A 17,298-nucleotide genomic window follows, 5' to 3' on the forward strand; every position below is an offset into this window, starting at 1 on the left:
CTTTCCACATCAAATCATATTTATTTATATAGCCCTTCGTAAATCTCAAAGTGCTGTACAGAAACCCAGGCTAAAACCCCAAACAGCAAGCAATGCAGGTGTAGAAGCACGGTGGCTAGGAAAAACTCCCTAGAAAGGCCAAAACCTAGGAAGAAACCTAGAGAGGAACCAGGCTATGTGGGGTGGCCAGTCCTCTTCTGGCTGTGCCGGGTGGAGATTATAACAGAACATGGCCAAGATGTTCAAATGTTCATAAATGACCAGCATGGTCCAATAATAATAAGGCAGAACAGTTGAAACTGGAGCAGCAGCACGGCCAGGTGGACTGGGGACAGCAAGGAGTCATCATGTCAGGTAGGGCTCAGGTCCTCCGAGAGAGAGAAAGAAAGAGAGAATTAGAGAGTGCACACTTAAATTCACACAGGACACCGAATAGGACAGGAAAAGTACTCCAGATATAACAAACTGACCCTAGCCCCACGACACAAACTACTGCAGCAAAAATACTGGAGGCTGAGACAGGAGGGGTCAGGAGATACTGTGGCCCCATCCGAGGACACCCCCGGACAGGGGAGGGAGATATAAGTCTCCAACTTCAGCAATTTTTGCAATTCGTTCCAGTCATTGGCAGCAGAGAACTGGAAGGAAAGGCATCCAAAGTAGGTGTTGGCTTTGGGGATGACCGGTGAGATGGCTGCGATCCCTGTACTATATACAGGGACCAACATCAGGGGAAATTTCAGAGTGACAACTAAAAATACAATTTCGTAACATTAAACATTCTTGAAAATGCAAGTGTCTTACACCCTTCAAAAGATTAGAATCTTGGTAATCAAAACTACGTTTTCCAATTTAAAATAGCTATTACAGAGAACAAATCCCATGCTTTTGTTTGAGAAGAGCAATCAAGAACAGAAACATTTTCCGACATGACAGTTTTAAGACATTCACATCTGAAGGTAAAATTATGACTTACATTCTGATATCTTGCTCTTATTTCTCTTCCTGAGTATCCCATTGATCAAATGAAGTGCCGTTTTCTTTGATAAAATCCATTTTTATAGTCTAAATCTAAACATGTTGTAAACTATTTGTGCCGTGAATTCCATCTCTATCATTTTTTTACGGAGCATTCGGGGTGATTCGCCCCTGTAAACAATAGTTTATATAGTCATGGTGGGTTTCAGTGCATTCCTATGGTTGTTTTGCAACACAGTCAAACGTCATTGTTTTTTTTGCGGGGAGAATTGACCGAAGTGAGCTGATTTGAAGACAACGATAAATGACTACCTGACGCACCAATAATTTTAGCGAAGCTTCATTGATTGACTATATTTCTGCCCAATGACCACTGATCTTCTTGAAATCTAGCTGGGTAGATAGCCAATGAGCTGAGGTAAACGCCAGTATGTAATGGTTTGGGGTTGGACCACAATCCCTTGGTTGTAATCGCACGCGCAGGGAACTCCATTTTCGCCTTGACGATCAGAGCAGTTGCTGTAAGGCTTTTTATGTGCAGCTGTATTTCGGAAAGTTGTAGTTTCAACGATTTCATTGAAGATATCCTGGCAAATACATAATGTAAAGTGAAAGTGAGACAGATTTTTTGTTTGAGGAATCTTGGAGTGTTATGATTCAAACGAACTGAGGAGCTGTTTCTGCAAGGACAGGACGTACTTCTGGACGGGTAAGTGCTAATGCCGTTTTATGAAATATAAACATATATATATATATATTATATATAAAAAAATGTTTTGCAATGAAATGTGTAGTTTGTTTTGTGTGTGTGTGTGTGTGTGTGTGTGTGTGTGTGTGTGTGTGTGTGTGTGTGTGTGTGTGTGTGTGTGTGTGTGTGTTGTGTGTGTGTGTGTGTGTGTGTGTGTGTGTGTGTGTATGTATGTATGTATGTATGTATGTATGTATGTATGTATGTATGTATGTATGTATGTATGTATGTATGTGTATGTGTGTGTGTGTGTGTGTGTGTGTATATATATGTATATATATGTATATATATATATATATATATACACACACACAACAATGGCCGGAGTTGAATGGAACACCTTAGTGACTGTTCCCTCTGCTCTATACAATCAAAACATATCTGTTTATTTTATGTGATGATAAAAGGCTCATACAATACAAATATTTTTTTAATGTTTTCTTTCACAGTGATAGCGAGTCTGACTGGGAGGCCCCGGTGCCATGCTGCCCGCTCTACCTGTGGCCCCAGTGGTGTTCATATGCCACAGTTCATTACTGCAGGCATGACTGTGCCTCAGGGCCAAAAGGGCACAGCATGGAGGCGTCGTTGTGTTCTGTGTCGCATGAAATGCACCACTTGTTCAGTTTGCCTCTGCTTTACATCAGAAAGAGACTGCTATGGGACAGGGCACAGGCAGCAAAATACTGTGACGAGGATTCCAAGGGATGTACTGTTTTTTTTTTTTCTATATTTATGTTCTAATATTTTGTAAAACATTTTTTGTGTGTGTGTGTGTTAGAATTGCTTTTTGATGTGTTGTATATACTTATTTGCACTGCTGTATATAGTTATAGGTCATTTCACCAATTCGGCCACTTGGGTACATTTGGGCATCTTGTGTGGGACACCTGGGTGACTTCATGCTAAATGTCATGTAGCTCACCCATTCCTGAAGTTATCAGTCTAAAACTTTGCACACCTACAGTTGCCCTCTTGTGTTATCCATCAAAATTATCTCCAGCATCCTATCTGACTGTGTGGCTCTTCTAGTACATGTGAAAGATGATACTACAACAATAAAAAACAGAAAACGTATGCTCTTTCTTTCTCTTTTCTTCCACCAGATCTACTGTGTTATATTCTCCTACATTCAATTAACATTTCCACAAACTTCAGAATGTTTCCATTCAAATGATACCAAGAATATGCATATCCTTGCCTCTGGGGCTGAGCTACAGGCAGTTAGATTTGGGTATGTCTTCAGGTGGAAATTGAGAACAAACAGGATATACCTCCTGGAGCGCGTGCTATATGGTGACCCATTGCTATGGTGACCCGTGAGCTGAGTAAAGGCGGCCAGGCAAAGCCTTATAGATGACCTGGGGCCAGAGGGTTTGGCGATGAATATGTAGCGAGGGCCAGCCAACGAGAGCATACAGGTCGCAGTGGTGGGTGGTATATGGGGCTTTGGTGACAAAATGGATGGCACTGTGATAGACTGCATCCGGATTGCTGAGTAGAGTGTTGGAGGCTATTTTGAAAATGACATCACCGAAGTCAAGGATCGGTAGGATAGTCAGTTTTACGAGGGTATGTTTGGCAGCGTGAGTGAAGGAGGCTTTGTTGCAAAATAGGAAGCCGATTCTAGATGTAATTTGGGATTAGAAAAGCTTAATATTAGTCTGGAAGGAGAGTTTACAGTCTTGCACAGCAGAGAAGATACGGCGGGATTTGAAATGGTCAGTGATCTGTTTGTCAACTTGGCTGTCGAAGACTTTAGAAATGCAGGGCAGGATGGATACAGATCTGTAATAGTTTGGGTCTAGATTGTCACCCCCTTTGAAGAGGGGGATGATCGCGGAAGCGTTCCAATCTTTAGGAATCTCGGACGATACTAAAAAGAGGTTAAACAGACTAGTAATAGAGGTTGCCACAATGGCGGCGGATAATTTTAGAAAGAGGGTCCAGATTGTCTAGCCCTACCTCCCTGTTGGCCGTCTCGTCGTTGTTGGTAACCCAGATTGGCTAGCCCAACCGGGTCCAGGTTTTGCAACTCTTTCAGAACATCAGCTATCTTGGATTTGGGTGAAGGAGAAGCTGGGGGAGGCTTGAGGAAGTAGCTGAGGGGTTAGGGAGCTGTTGGCCGGGGTTGGGGTAGCCAGGAGGGAAGCATGGCCAGCCGTAGAGAAATGCTTCTTGAAATTCTCGATTATCGTGGAGTTATCGGTGATGACAGTGTTTCCTAGCCTCAGTGCAGTGGGCAGCTGGGATGAGGTGCTCTTATTCTCCATGGACTTTGCAGTGTCCCAACATTTTTTGGAGTTAGAGCTACAGGATGCAAATTTATGTTTGAAAAAGCTTTCCTTTTCTTTCCTAACTGACTGTGTGTATTGGTTCCTGACTTTGAAAAGTTGCATATCGCGGGGACTATTCGATGCTAGTGCAGTACGCCACAGGATGTTTCTGTGCTGGTCGAGGGCAGTCAGGTCTGGATTGAACCAAGGGCTATATCTGTTCTTAGTTCTACATTTTTTGAAAGGGGCATGCTTATTTAAGGTGGTGAGGAAATTACAATTAAAGAACAACCAGGAATCCCCTACTGACGGGATGAGGTCAATATCCTTCCAGGATACCCGGGCCAGGTCGATTAGAAAGGCCTGCTTGCAGAAGTGTTTTAGGGAGCATTTGACAGTGATGAGGGGTGGTCGTTTGACCACGGACCCATAACGGATGCAGGCAATGAGGCAGTGATCGCTGAGATCCTGATTGAAACAGCAGAGGTGTATTTGAACAAGGCAGTTAAACCCACTGTTCCTAGGCAGTCATTGAAAATAAGAATTTGTTCTTAACTGACTTGCCTAGTTAATTAAAGGTAAAATAAAACATCTGGAGGGCAAGTTGGTCAGGATAATATCTATGAGGGTGCCCATGTTTACGGATTTAGGGTTGTACCTGGTGGGATCCTTGATAATTTGTGTGAGATTGAGGGCATCTAGGTTGGATTGTAGGACGGCTGGGGTGTTAAGAACGATAGCGTCCCACACACTTAACAGAGGTTAAGCATATCCCAGTTTAGGTCACCTAACAAAACTAACTCTGAAGATAGATGGGGGGCAATCAATTCACATATGGTGTCCAGGGCACAGCTGGGAGTTTAGGGGGGTCCGTAACAGGCGGCAACAGTGAGAGACTTATTTCTGGAGAGATCAATTTTTAAAATTAGAAGTTCAAACTGTTTGGGCATGGACCTGGAAAGTATGATACAACTTTGCAGGCCATCTCTGCAGTAGATTGCAACTCCTCCCCCTTTGGCAGTTATGTCTTGATGGAAAATGTTGTAGATGGGGATAGAAATTTCAGAATTTTTGGTGGCCTTTCAAAGCCAGGATTCAGACACGGCAAGGACATCAAGGTTGGCAGAGTGTGCTAAAGCAGTGAGTAAAACAAACTTAGGGAGGAGGCTTCTGATGTTAACATGCATATGTAACCATGGCTTTTACGGTTACAGAAGTCAACAATTGAGAGCGCCTGGGGACACACATGGCCTGGGTTACCCTCTACATCACCCGAGGAAGAGAGGAGTAGGATGAGGGTACGGCTAAAGGCTATCAGAACTGGTCGTCTAGTGTGTTGTGAACAGAGAATAAAAGGAGCAGATTTCTGGGCGTGGTAGGATAGATTCAAGGCATAATGTACAGACAGGGTTTGGTAGGGTGCAGGTACAGAGGAGGTAAACCTAGGCATTGAGTGACGATAAGAGAGGTTGCATCTCTGGAGGCACCAGTTCTGCTAGGTGAGGTCACCGCATATGTTTGAGGTGGGAGAAAAGAGTTCTCTGAGGCATGTTTAGTTGGACTAGGGGCTCCGCAGTAAAATAAAACAATGATAACTACCCTAAACAACAGTATACAAGGCATATTGACATTAGAGAGACATAAAGCAATCACAGGTGTTGATTGGGAGAGGTAGCTAAGACAACAACGGGTAAGACAACAGTTAATCAGCTAAGACAACAACAACGGGTAAAATGGCGATGAATGGGCAGAGAGGGTCAGTTAATTACACACAGGGCCTGAGTTCGAGGCTAGGGCCGACAGATAGACAAAATAAACTAAATGGAGTACCGTGATTAATGAACAGTCCAGCAGGCATCAGCTATGTAGCCAAGTGATCATAGGGTCCAGTGAACAGCAATATATGAACCAGGGAAGCCATTAGGTAGTCATTACTACGCTAGCCGGGAGAGGCACCTGGCTCGAGGGTAACTGGTGTTAACTTAAGGGCGTTAGCCACTACAGCCAATCCGGTGCAGAGTTTACAGCAGGAATCCGGTGACGTAGTGGCTTCTAGTCGTCTTAGTGAAGAGTCTGGGACACATCAGCTGTGTAGCCAAGTGATCATAGGGTCCACTGAGCAGGCCGGGAGATGGGCCTGACTCAAGGCTAGCTTTGAGGCTGGGCCACTTGGTGGCAGCTAGCTAGCTGGGATTATCCAGTGTAATGGTCCAGAGTTTACAGCAGGAATACGGTGATGTAGTGAATAAAAACAGTCCGATATGCTCAGGGTTGATATCACGCTGTGAAGACTGGCAGGTATTATCCAGGCTAAAAGCAGCTGGTGCCTGAGCTAAAAAGGTAAAGACCGCTAGCAGTGGCTAACAATGACTAAATAGCTAGTAGCTAATTAGCTGGTTAGCTTCTGATGGCTAGCTTCTGATGGAGGTTCTAGCTATAAGGTTTAAAAAAAATAGCAGATCCATATCACATTGGGTGAGGTGGGTTGCCGGAAGGTATATTTAATTTAAAAATGGAAAAAGATTGAAATATATTGCAAGATATATGAATAAAGCATAACATTTACAACAAACACGTCTTTATTGGATTAGAAGATGGATTACAAGATGACACAGTTAAAAACCATTGGATTTAGCACTGTGCCCATGAAAACTGTTTTCCCAGCGTAACATAAGGAGCCACTAAATGATACATAGTTTGAGTGCATTTCAGAATACAAAAAAACTGTCCGACAGCAAGATCCCGTATTTAAGTTAAAGCTCATCATATGACAAGCGTAACGTTGTGACTATAACTACTGTTCCCTGAAGGAGGGAAACAAGGTACAACATACTATTAAATCCACACGTTATGTCTATAACTACTGTTCCCTGAAGGAGGGAAACAAGGTACAACATACAATTAAATTCACACCTTGCTGGAAGCCCCCCACCTTCTACAGGTGATGAGAGTGAGGCTTGAATTTCTTCCTTAAATTTAATACCGCTCTTCACCGACCAAGGAAAGGGTGGGGACAAACAGGTGTTGTACCTCGTTTCCCTCCTTCAGGGAAGTGTAATTATAATCAAAGTTACTTTTAGATTTGCATAATTTTCATTTAGATTTAGATAGAATGTAGATTAATCACAGACAATGATTTTGAGATACTATCATAAATTAAATTAAACTGTTCCACAAAAATGTGAATATGAAAATCATAACTGGCAAGCAGATCAGGAGAAATGGTAAGATACATTGGCACTCTAAATGGAAAAAGTTTGACGACCACTGTTCTAGTCAATTACTGAAAACTTCAGGAGCATAACATCAGTCGGGAAGAGTTTCTTCTTCTTCTGGTTAGGTTATATTGATGACTGGCTCCCTCTAGTCAGGTTATATGGATGACAGGCTCCCTCTAGTCAGGTTATATTGATGACTGGCTCCCTCTAGTCAGGTTATATTGATGACTGGCTCCCTCTAGTCAGGTTATATTGATGACTGGCTCCCTCTAGTCAGGTTATATTTATTACAGGCTCCCTCCTAGTCAGGTTATATTGATGACTGGCTCCCTCCTAGTCAGGTTATATTGATGACTGGCTCCCTCCTAGTCAGGTTATATTGATGACTGGCTCCCTCTAGTCAGGTTATATTGATGACTGGCTCCCTCTAGTCATTTGGGTATCTTAATTATTTAATCAAACAGCATGCTTAAAGCATCAGACAAGTTACGTGCATATGGTTGATTCTATTAAAACAAATGGGGCGATTGGTAGAAAGAACAGATGACTCTTGGTCGACCAAGATTTATTTTAGTTGGGGACAGCACTAGAACATGATGATGGGGCTCCCTAGTGGATCAGCGGTCTAAGACACTGCATCTTGGTGCTTGAGGCGTCACAGACACAGGCTGTATCAACATGTTTCAAGCAGACCACCCTGTGCCCAAGAACCCGAAGGCAACCTGCCTAAATGACTACAGACCCGTAGCACTCATAGCCATGAAGTGCTTTGAAAGGCTGGTGATGGCTCACATTAACACCATTATCCCAGAAACCCTAAACCCACTCCAATTTGCATACCGCCCAAACAGATCCACAGATGTTGCAATCTCTGTTGCACTCCACACTGCCCTCTCCCACCTGGACAAAAGGAACACCTACATTAGAATGCTATTCATTGACTACAGCTCAGCGTTCAACACCATAGTACCCTCAAAGCTCATCACTAAGCTAAGGATCCTGGGACTAAACACCTCCCTCTGCAACTGGATCCTGAACTTCCTGACGGGCCGCCCCCAGGTGGTGAGGGTAGGTAGCAACACATCTGCTACGCTGGTCCTCAACACTGGAGCCCCCCCCAGGGGTGTGTGCTCAGTCCCCTCCTGTATTCCCTGTTCACCCACGACTGCATGGCCAGGCATGACTCCAACACCATTATTAAGTTTGCAGACGACACTGATCACCGACAACGACTAGACAGTCTATAGGGAGGAGGTCAGAGACCTGGCCGGGTGTTGCCAGAATAACAACCTATCCCTCAACGTAACCAAGACTAAGGAGATGATTGTGGACTACAGGAAAAGGAGGACCGAGCACACCCCCATTCTCATCGACGGGGCTGTAGTGGAACAGGTTGAGAGCTTCAAGTTCCTAGGTGTCCACATCAACAACAAACTAGAATGGTCCAAACACACCAAGACAGTCGTGAACAGGGCACGACAAAGCCTATTCCCCCTCAGGAAACTAAAAATATTTGGCATGGGTCCTGAGATCCTCAAAAGGTACTACAGCAGCAACATCCTACTGGTTGCGTCTCTGCCTGGTACGGCAATTGCTTGGCCTCCGACCGCAATGCACTACAGAGGGTAGTGTGTACGGCCCAGTACATCACTGGGGCTAAGCTGCCTGCCATCCAGAACCTCTACATCAAGTGGTGACAGAGGAAGGTCTCAAAAAATTGTCAAAGACCCCAGCCATCCCAGTCATAGACTGTTCTCTCTACTACTGCACGGCAAACGGTACCGGAGTGCCAAGTCTAGGACAAAAAGGCTTCTCAACAGTTTTTACCGCCAAGCCATAAGACTCCCAAATAGGTAATCAAATGGCTACCCGGACCTTTTACATTGTGTACCTCCCCCCAACCCCTCTTTTACTCTGCTGCTACTCTGTTTATCATATATGCATAGTCACTTTAACTGTACATACTACTTCAATTGGCCTGACCAACCAGTGCCCCCGCACATTGGCTAACCAGGCTATCTGCATTGTGTCCCGCCACCCGACAACCCCTCTTTTACGCTACTGCTACTCTCTGGTCATCATATACAGTACATATAAACTCAGTTTTCACAATTCCTGACATTTAATCCTAGTAAAAATTCTCTGTCTCGGGTCAGTTAGGATCAACACTTAATTTTAAGAATGTGAAATGTCAGAATAATAGTAGAGAGAATTATTTATTTAAGATTTGATTTCTTTCATCACAATCCCATTGGGTCAGACATTTACATACACTCAATTAGTATTTGGTAGCATTGCCTTTAAATTGTTTAACTTGAGTCAAATGTTTCGGTTAGCCTTCCACAAGTTTCCCACAATAAGTTGGGTGAATTTTGGCTCATTCCTCCTGACATAGCTGGTGTATCTGAGTCAAGTTTGTAGGCCTCCTTTCTCGCATATGCTTTTTCAGTTCTGCCCACAAATGTTCTATAGCATTGAGGTCAGAGCTTTGTGATGGCCACTCTAATACCTTGACTTTGTTGTCCTTAAGCAATTTTTCCACAACTTTGGAAGTATGCTTGGGGTCATTGTCCATTTGGAAGACCCATTTGCAACCAAGCTTTAACTTCCTGACTGATGTCTTGTGATGTTGCTTCAATATATCCACATAATTTTCTTCCTCGTGATTACATCTATTTTGTGAAGTGCACAAGTCCCTCCTTCAGCAAAGCAACCCCACAACATGATGCTGCCACTCCCGTGCTTCACGGTTGGGATGGTATTCTTCGGCTTGCAAGCCTACGCCTTTTTCCTCCAAACATAACGATGGTCATTACAGCCAAACAGTGATATTTTTGTTTCATCAGACCAGAGGACATTTCTCCAAAAAGTATGATCTTTGTCCCCATGTACAATTGCAAACCGTAGTCTGGCTTTTTTATGGCGGTTTTGGAGCAGTGGCTTCTTCCTTGCTGAGCGGCCTTTTAGTTTATTTCGATATAGGACTCATTAAAATGTGTATATAGATATTTTTGTACCCGTTTCCTCCAGCATCTTCACAAGGTCCTTTGCTGTTGTTCTGGGATTGATTTGCACTTTTCGCACCAAAGTACGTTTATCTCTAGGAGACAGAACGCGTCTCCTTCCTGAGCAGTATGACAGCTGCGTGGGCGCATGCTGTTTATACTTGCGTATGATTGTTTGTACAGATGAACGTGGAACCTTCAGGGGTTTGGAAATTGCTCCCAATGATGAATCAGACTTGTGGAGATCTACAAAAGAAATTCTGAGGTCTTGGCCGATTTCTTTTGATTTTCCCATGATGTCAAGCAAAGGCACTGAGTTTGAAGGTAGGTCTTGAAATACATCCACAGGTGCACCTTCAGTTGACTCAAATGATGTCAATTAGCCTATCAGAAGTTTCTAAAGCATGACATTTTTTTTACATTTTCCAAGCTGTTTAAAGGCACAAGCAAAATTGTGTATGTAAATTTCTGACCCACTGGAATTGCGATACAAGTGAAATAATCTGTCTGCAAACAATGGTTGGAATAATTACTTGTGTCATGCACAAAGCAGATGTCCTAACCGACTTGCCAAAACTATAGTTTGTTAACAGGAAATTTATGGACTGCTTGAAAAACTAGTTTTAATGACTCCAACCTAAGTGTATGTAAACTTCCTACTTCAACTGTAGTTGGATGGGCTATTTACAGATGGGCTATGTACAGGTGCAATGATCTGTAAGTTGCTCTGACAGCTGGTGCTTAATTAAAGTTAGCGAGGGAGATATGAGTCTCCAGCTTCAGTGATTTTTGCAATTCGTTCCAGTCATTGGCAGCAGAGAACTGTAAGGAAAGGCAGCCAAAAGAGGTGTTGGCTTTGGGGATGACCAGTGAAATATACCTGCTGGAGCACGTGCTACGGGTGGGTGCTGCTATGGTGACCAGTGAGCTGAGATGAGGCGGGGCTTTACCGATGTATTAATTTATGTATTAATATGTATTAATTTATTTTGTGATTCTGGGTAATCCACAGCAGATTTATGGAGAATTGCTGTGGGTGAGTTGAAAATTGAATGGTTACGGCATAGAAATGTATAAAGTTGACAACACATCATAAAATGTATTTCATCCATACTGTGTGTATCCCATCTTTGTAACTTTGAAAATAAATGAACTATCCATCCATTGCTCCTTCCTGTGTTGACTTACTGACTTCAGGGACTAGGAACTAGCTCGATATCTAACTCAAGCTTGCCAACGTTAACCACCTTGTGCTTTTCATGTACTGTGTGGTTGTGTTATCTAGTGGGAACCCGTTAGCACGGCAGGCTCTGGTGCCTTGTTACCTTGGGTTCAAAACAAAAGAGGAAATCAACCTGCTTGCTCCTTTTTTTCCCTTTTCTTTTTTGACACAACAGTCTGAAAAGTGGTTTAAGGCTACGCTATGCTACGGTGTGGGACGTCATCTATAAATTCTGTGTCGCTCAAAGCCTTGAGTAATGAACCTATTTTTGACACAATTGGCTGGAAAGTGTCTATGCTTCAGGAAGCTTTGTTTCCCCATCACTACTTTTCAGCATATTCTCTGTGAAGTAGACTACGGGAGTTTTGTAACTTTTTCCACCTTGGCTTACTGATAGGTTCCAGATGTCAGTCAGCTAGCGCGCTATCTATTTTGGATGTTGGGGATTTTCCCTGCCATCATTCTGTATGTCTCTGCTCCTTTGATCATGTTTTAGTTGGGTTTTGTTAGTTGGGTTCTAACTGGTCTCCGGTAGTTGGTGTTCCAGCTCGCTGACCATAGCTAGTTGGCTAAATAGCTAACATTAGCTGGCTGGCTAAGATAACTGCATATAGCTAACATTCTTTGATTAGATGGCATGATGTATTTCCAAAACATTGGTTTACTTCAATCACTCAAGTCATGAGTGCAAATGATTGGTTTAATTTAAAGTTATACATTTGAAGTTCTTTCTGTTGTTGTTTACATCACAGGGAATAGACTGGTCCCCCATATTACTTCACACCTGACTTTGGCATTCTTCTGAATTCTGATTGGTTTAATGTAATAAAACCAAAAATAGAACAGTGAGGTTAACTTTGCATTGGGACTTTATTTGATATTTTATAAACAATACAAAACACACACAAAACAACATCATACAAACATTAACTACATCACACCTGCCCAGACCCACTAGAACACACCTCCATCTCCATTAACTACGTCACACCTGCCCAGACCCACGAGAACACACCTCCATCTCCATTAACTACATCACACCTGCCCAGACCCACTAGAACACACCTCCATCTCCATTAACTACATCACACCTGCCCAGACCCACTAGAACACACCTCCATCTCCATTAACTACATCACACCGGCCCAGACCCAGTAGAACACAACCCCATCTCCATTAACTACATCACACCTGCCCAGACCCACTAGAACACACCTCTATCTCCAGCTCCTGCATCACACCTGCCCAGACCCACTAGAACACATCTCCTTCTCCATTAACTACATCACACCTGCCCAGACCCACTAGAACACACCCCCATCTCCATTAACTACATCACACCTGCCCAGACCCACTAGAACACACCTCCATCTCCAGCTCCTGCATCACTGTCCGCCACATGGCCTCAAACTGCACCATTTTATTTCTCTATGTCGCCCAGCACACTTTTAGATAATAAAGCATTTGAACTTTCCACTGCGTTAACACCGGAGGATTGGTAGATTTCCAGTATTCCACCACACATGTGCTGCACTGGAATTATCCTTCTACACATGTACTGCAATGGAATTATCCCTCTATATATGAACTGCACTGGAATTGTCCCTCTATATATGTACTGCACTGGAATTATCCCATTGGCTAGCAGAAACCTCATCAACTCTGTCTCAGTGATTTTTGTGATTGGTTATATTTCAGTCACATGTGCATAAGAGAGAGAGGTGGTGTCTGATGTCTGCAGGTCAATGCAACTGAGAAATATGATCCTTGTAATTATTCTGTGAATATCAGCAGTGGGAATGATTGTGAAATATTTAGTTCATTTCATGAGAGCAACATGATAATTAATGATTTCTGAACAACCATTTTTTATTTAATGTCTATTAAGAGTATCTTATCAACTTTATTTCACTTGGTGATGTTTCATTATAGAGAGCATAACATGACATCTACAGTGGCAAGAAAAACAACCCTTTGGAATGACATCTAAGTAGCTGAATATGTTTTTTTTCCCACCAAGGCAATAATAGTGTTCGTGGGAGGACACCACAGAAGAAGCCACTGCTGTCAAAAAAAACATTGCTGCAAATCTGAAGTTTGCAAAAGTGCACCTGGATGTTCCACAGCGCTACTGGCAAAATATTCTGTGGATACATTAAACTAAAGTTGAGTTGTTTGGAAGGAAAACACAACACTCTGTGTGGAAAAAAAGGCACAGCACACCAACATCAAAACCTCATCCCAACTATAAAGTATGGTGGAGGGAGCATCATGGTTTGCGGCTGCTTTGCTGCCTCAGGGCCTGGACAGTTTGATATCATCGACGGAAAAATGAATTCCCAAGTTTATCAAGACATTTTGCAGGAGAATGTTAGGCTATCTGTCCTCCAATTGAACCTCAGCAGAATTTGGTTGATTGAACAGGACAACAACTAAAAACACAGAAGTAAATCAAGTAATCAATCAACAGAATGGATCAGTCTATCATTATTGGTATTGAAAAAGCCTATTGCCCATTGTGGTGGAAATTCTAACCAATAAGAAGAGACTTTGACATTTCTTCAAACAATCAACCTTAATTTGATAACAATTGCAATAATGTAGCTGGCCAGTCCTACACTCTTGAGGTGGAAGGCCGAGAGCTCCATGACACAAGGAGTTCAGAAGCCTTATATAGTCAAACTATCTTGTGCATATAGAAAACACGTGATCTTGGTATGTGTCCGTGTGTGGAGAACGAGACACAGACTAACTGTGAATTGGTCGTCTCGTTCTGTAGCAACAGCTAGTTATTCTAGTTTTCCAGTGAGGTGTCAAACCAACAGAAAATCACTCTAGACACAGTTCCTCTGAAGTAGATCAAAGGTTCCCTTAATTGGGCCAAGCGCCTTTGGCCTGTCTGTCCAGAGGGTGTGTGGTTGCACACCCACACAAACATACATATAAACTTCTCAACCTTAAAGAGATCCTTCAACACATTGGAAGTCATATAAACTTAAAGAGGTTAACATAGATTTTCCCTCACAACATTGCACAGAGATAAATCAGACACAGCCTGAACTGTGTGATGTTGTAGTTTTGCTAGAGATAAATCAGATCCAGACTGAACTGTGTGATGTAGTAGGGAATTGTAGTTTCTCTAGAGATAAATCAGATCCAGCCTGAACTGTGTGATTTAGTAGAGAGTTGTAGTTTCTCTTGAGATAAATCAGATCCCGACTGAACTGTGTGATGTGGTAGGGAGTTGTAGTTTCCAACAGGCCAATATTATACGTAGTTTAGCACATAAAACATTGTAATTAACTGCAATGACCATAATCCACTGCGCGACTACTTGTCTTTTCTGTGTTTCTTTTACACCTGTGTTAAATTGCAAATAAAGAGTAAAAACTCAGACAATAAGTAAAGCTCAAACCAAGTTTATTCACCCACTGAGTCACACAGCTGCATAAGACCAAGACATATTCACACAAGCGCTGATATTTAACCCTTTATGCCAAGTCCTCTCCTTACTGGTATTTAACCCTTTATGCTGAATCTCCTCCTTACTGGTATTTAACCCTTTATGCTGAGTCTCCTCCTTACTGGTATTTAACTCTTTATGCTGAGTCTCCTCCCTACTGGTATTTAACCCTTTATGCTGAGTCTCCTCCTTACTGATATTTAACCCTTTATGCTGAGTCTCCTCCTTACTGGTATTTAACCCTTTATGCTGAATCTCCTCCTTACTGGTATTTAACCCTTTATGCTGAGTCTCCTCCTTACTGGTATTTAACCCTTTATGCTGAGTCTCCTCCTTACTGGTATTTAACCCTTTATGCTGAGTCTCCTCCTTACTGGTATTTAACTCTTTATGCTGAGTCTCCTCCTTACTGGTATTTAACCCTTTATGCTGAATCTCCTCCTTACTGGTATTTAACCCTTTATGCTGAATCTCCTCCTTATTGGTATTTAACCCTTTATGCTGAGTCTCCTCCTTACTGGTATTTAACTCTTTATGCTGAGTCTCCTCCTTACTGGTATTTAACCCTTTATGCTGAGTCTCCTCCCTACTGGTATTCAACCCCTTATGCTGAGTCTCCTCCTTACTGGTATTTAAACCCTTTATGCTGAGTCTCCTCCTTACTGGTATTTAACCCTTTATGCTGAATCTCCTCCTTACTGGTATTTAACCCTTTATGCTGAGTCTCCTCCCTACTGGTATTTAACCCTTTATGCTGAGTCTCCTCCCTACTGGTATTTAACCCTTTATGCTGTCTCCTCCTTACTGGTTTTTAACCCTTTATGCTGAGTCTCCTCCTTACTGGTATTTAACCCTTTATGCTGAGTCTCCTCCTTACTGATATTTAACCCTTTATGCTGAGTCTCCTCCTTACTGGTATTTAACCCTTTATTCAAATCAAATTTTTATTTGTCACATACACATGGTTAGCAGATGTTAATGCGAGTGTAGCGAAATGCTTGTAGTATTCTGAATCTCCTCCTTACTGGTATTTAACCCTTTATGCTGAGTCTCCTCCCTACTGGTATTTAACCCTTTATGCTGATTCTCCTCCTTACTGGTATTTAACTCTTTATGCTGAGTCTCCTCCTTACTGGTATTTAACCCTTTATGCTGTCTCCTCCTTACTGGTATTTAACCCTTTATGCTGAGACTCCTCCTTTCTGGTATTTAACCCTTTATGCTGAGTCTTCTCCTTACACCTCTGTTGCTAGGCAGAACTTTAGTGGTAACCATTTAAAATGTCAACTTCAACGGGCTAGGGACGTACCAAGGATGTATCTCTACCTGAAAATACATGATCTAAGTGATTGATAGTTGGTATTCAGCAGTCATGAAGCCGTATTTCCTTTAATGAACTACTAAAATAGTGATTTTGTCAGACAGCATAGACAGCAGCTCTACACTTTTTTGACTGACTGATCCATTCATCCTTCTATCCCTCCTCAGCCTTCCTCTCCTCTGAAGACTCAGTGAGGGTGGAGCTCAGTCAGAGAGCTGTTGAGGGACTGGTTAGGAAGAACACTTCTACAGCCAGAGAGGTGAGAGGTCACACATGGTTTAGATGGTAAATATTTATGTCCCCTTAGCAGTTCATCACGTCAGCAAAAGGTATTATGTTCCATCTATGTTTATTTACATTAGTGCAAATTGTCCACTGATATTGGTGTAATTTCTCACCCCTTTTGGCTGTATGAAAGTACATTTATTCTCAGGCACACACATTTGTTCTTTGATATTATGGAGGTAATTTGTGTAAAATGTCCTTTTCCCTACTAAATCACCACATCTCTTTATATTGCTTATGCATATTCAGCGACCTGACTGTGTCCAGACTATGTCAAAGGCCCATCCTGGTAGATCTGAACCTAATGCAGTTTGGAGTGATGGCAGAAGTCACATTTAGGTGCCAGGTGTAACTGAGGCCATAGATGCTCCATATCCATTACTTTGAGTGTTTCATATAATATGACTGAATGTGTTAATTTCTGTGTTGCAGGGGCAGTCAAGAAATGGAACGGCAAGGCCACAGAACATGACATAAGCAAAGCTGTGGGAGACCACCTCAAACCCCTGGTAGAGCCGGGGGTGGTGTTTACCACTCCACCACGCATTCAGCAAGCTTGAAAAGTGGGATTGATCTGGTTTATCCATTTGTTTTTCTCTGTTTTAAGTAGTTTATCCTTTGACATACTGATCTTCATACTAAGAGGGACCAAGAGTCTTTCGATTGGTCGGTCATTGGGTTCATATATATATCTCCATCACTAACTTAAAGCATCAGCTGTCAGAGCAGCTTACCAATCATTGCACCTGTACACAGCCCATCTGTAAATAGCCACACCCAAC

General features: G+C 42.5%; 1 protein-coding gene across 1 annotated transcript in view; it reads left to right on the forward strand.

Moving 5' to 3' along the window:
• The window catches only part of LOC112257879 (zinc finger protein OZF), a 91,132-nt gene that overhangs the window by 33,163 nt on the left and 40,671 nt on the right, over positions 1-17,298 (forward strand). The window lies entirely within an intron of this gene.

The sequence above is a fragment of the Oncorhynchus tshawytscha genome, linkage group LG32, assembly GCF_018296145.1.
Source record: "Oncorhynchus tshawytscha isolate Ot180627B linkage group LG32, Otsh_v2.0, whole genome shotgun sequence".
Lineage (NCBI taxonomy): Eukaryota > Metazoa > Chordata > Actinopteri > Salmoniformes > Salmonidae > Oncorhynchus > Oncorhynchus tshawytscha.